This window comes from Lolium rigidum, chromosome 7, assembly GCF_022539505.1.
Source record: "Lolium rigidum isolate FL_2022 chromosome 7, APGP_CSIRO_Lrig_0.1, whole genome shotgun sequence".
Lineage (NCBI taxonomy): Eukaryota > Viridiplantae > Streptophyta > Magnoliopsida > Poales > Poaceae > Lolium > Lolium rigidum.
Genome location: NC_061514.1, coordinates 155020063 through 155023337, shown reverse-complemented (window position 1 = coordinate 155023337; position 3275 = coordinate 155020063). Strand labels below are relative to the sequence as shown.

General features: G+C 43.9%; 1 long non-coding RNA gene across 2 annotated transcripts; it reads left to right on the top strand.

The window, feature by feature from the left end:
- The first annotated feature begins 1178 nt into the window (after nucleotides 1-1178).
- Nucleotides 1179-2238, top strand: LOC124676469. Of its 2 annotated transcripts, none has more exons than XR_006993648.1 (3): nucleotides 1179-1472; nucleotides 1570-1673; nucleotides 1884-2238. It is a non-coding gene; the product is annotated as an uncharacterized LOC124676469 (long non-coding RNA). The 2 variants fall into 2 exon arrangements; XR_006993649.1 differs by having other exon boundaries at nucleotides 1570-1683.
- The last annotated feature ends 1037 nt before the right edge of the window (nucleotides 2239-3275 follow it).

The following is a 3275-nucleotide window of genomic DNA, read 5'->3' as shown; positions in this document are numbered from 1 at the left end:
TAGATAAATTGTGATACAAACACATTGCAATCATAAAGAGATATAAATAAGCACCTCACTATGCCATTCAACAGTGAATAAGTATTCTGTGAAATCTAGCCTAAGAGACCCACACGGTGCACACACTTGTCACCTTTACACACGTGGGACAAGGAGTCTCCGGAGATCACATAAGTAAAACTCACTTGACTAGCATAATGACATCTAGATTACAAGCATCATCATATGAATCTCAATCATGTAAGGCAGCTCATGAGATTATTGTATTGAAGCACATAGGAGAGAGATGAACCACATAGCTACCGGTACAGCCCCGAGCCTCGATAGAGAACTACTCCCTCCTCATGGGAGCAGCAGCGGTGATGAAGATGGCGGTGGAGATGGCAGCGGTGTCGATGGAGAAGCCTTCCGGGGGCACTTCCCCGCTCCGGCAGGGTGCCGGAACAGAGACTCCTGTCCCCCGATCTTGGCTTCGCGATGGCGGCGGCTCTGGAAGGTTTTTGTGGTTTTCGTCGAACGCCCGAGGTTTTTAGGTCAGGGGCTTTATATAGGCGGAGAGGCGGCGCAGGAGGGCTTCTGGGGGGCCCACACCCTAGGGGCGCCCCCCTTGGCCGCGCCGGGGTGTGGTGTGGTGGCCCTGCCCCCCTTCTCTGGCGGTTCTCGTGTGTTCTGGATGCTTCCGGGTAAAATAGGAACCTGGGCGTTGATTTCGTCCGATTCCGAGAATATTTCGTTACTAGGATTTCTGAAACCAAAAACAGCAGAAAACAGGAACTGGCACTTCGGCATCTTGTTAATAGGTTAGTTCCAGAAAATGCACGAATATGACATAAAGTGTGCATATAACATGTAGATAACATCAATAATGTGGCATGGAACACAAGAAATTATCGATACGTTGGAGACGTATCAAGGTGAGAGCCAGCGGTTGCGACGTCGTCATCCTGCACTCTCCTCCATCAAGCTGGTCTATGGTGGTTTTGCACTTTTGCGGCGAAGGGGTGCATGAAGCCGACGGGGATGTATTACCGAGGTACTTGGCCCGTTGTCCTCATCCCCTCCACCTTGGAGAACGGCACCATATCCTTCTCCTCCCTTCCAGGTTACACCTCTCCATATGAGATAGCTCCTTTCTAATTCTCTCCTAAATAATTTAATTCCATATAGGGTGCGGGTGGCCAGTCTTGCAGAATTTTAGACCAACGGTGAGCAGGCATCAGCAGCCGGTGTTGGTTGGAGAGACATAACGGCATGCATGTGATGCGGCTGGGGGAGTCATCCTGCTCCTGGAAGCTGTTGTGCTGCCTCTCAGCACGACTGCTGACCTGCACCTTCATCACATGTAGGGCAGAGTTGAGGGTGATGTGTTCATTGGTGATGCTTTTTTTGAATGGTATTGGTGATGCTTTTCAGTGAAATGTTGTGTTTGGCAGCCACTTTGTCTGGCGGCATGAAGAACCAGGCCTTGACAGGTTCTATATGTCTCCTCTGTTCTTGTTTTAAATCTTGTGTAAGTCACTCCGATCATGCATTCTAATGTCTTTATTGCTTATTTGTTTTCTTTTTCAGTTTCATAAGCTGCGGCCTTCATACTTCCACAGATACATTGTAGCCGATACGACTCTGATGGCTAGCGACAAGCAGCTCAGAGACCGGGAATCCTACAAGCTCATGTCCGTCCAAGTATTCTCGACAAGCATCCTCGTGAATTTCATGATTTACTTATCCTTCTAGAATTATAAATGTTTTAAAATATTATGTCCATAATCACATGTATATGTAGTTTGTCATTTGCGCAATGAATGGCCACCGAAAACTGCAAGCTTGCTGTTTCATGCCATATATCCAACATTATTGTGATGAATGTTGTACTTTTTACTCAGGAATGGTAGACAAAAGTTTCTTGGTATCCTGATTGCCATTGTGGAGCCGTGACCTGTGTCCTGCGGGAGCCAACTTGGAACTGGGAATGCTATTCTCATTATACTCTGTTTGCTGACATCATTGTCATCTCATCTGTGATATGTCTAGATGAACTTCTCCACAAAAGCTTTGGGTTCTGGCATTTCTATGTTCATTGCTACCAATGTCTGGGAAGCATATTGAACTTTATTTTGTGATCTTGATCTTCTATTCCATTGCAAGTTGGCTTCTGCTAAATTTGTTGTTATGTACTGGGAATATCATCTGGAAGGCGGTTAGCCCCACGACCATCAACAGTGAACGTGGTGCTGAATTTGGAGGGTTTGTCATTGCATTGCTTCATCTGTTGATTACTCGATCTGGCAAAGTCTGTGCCCTAAGAGAGGCTTTCTACCACCAGAATATGCAAAATGTGACCAAATTGTTTGCTACTGTATTGGTCTTTCTTATGGTTATGTATTTCCAAGGCTTCGATATTGTCCTTCCAGTGAGATCAAAGAATGCTCTTGGTCAGCGAGGCTAATATCCAATAAAGTTGTTCTAAACTTCGAGCATGCCCACCATTTTCCATTCTGCACTGATTACCAACCTATATTTCATTTCGCAGGCACAAGCTCTATAGTAGAGTAAGGACTTGCATGTATGTTTTGGTGCTGACACACGCTAATTGTTTCTTCCAGCTTCTGTACAGGAAGCACAGTGGAGATTTCATGGTTAGCCTTCTCGCCATATGGAAATAATATGAATATTCTCGTCATTCTGTTACTACTGGTGCTCTTGCTTATGATGTGACTGCACCATCCAGGTGAATAATTGATTACTTGGCATTGCTACCTTTTTCCATTTTATCGTCTAGGTTTTTCCATTTTTTTTCTTCACCAGCTACAGATTATTGTACTGAGTATATTCACTAATTGGCAACGGATAGAGAAAGTCATCTTCACGTGGCAGGGTGTTGCCTTGTTGCAGATAACCACCCGGAGTTCATCACTAAGAATGGATCGCCTCTATTTGGAGTTCAGCATTTAGTACGATCTCATGCCCAAGTTTAATAAGCACATATGATTTTATACTTTGCTCTAATAGTTATACCCTTCCAAAGAATTATTATTCTTCATGCTTTGCCTGCTAAACAAGTATGATGATGACATAATTCTTTACTTGGCATGATGATTTACTTTCTATTGACTGGTTTGTCCACACTGACTTATGTATACGGCTAATACATTACATGCTAATCTACACAACAACTTTCTTTAGAGATTTTGTAATGAATGATGGAAGAGGTACCAAATGAATTTTAAAGCATTGCTTAAAGGATCCAGATAGCTATGCTTTGGGTTAGTTTTTTT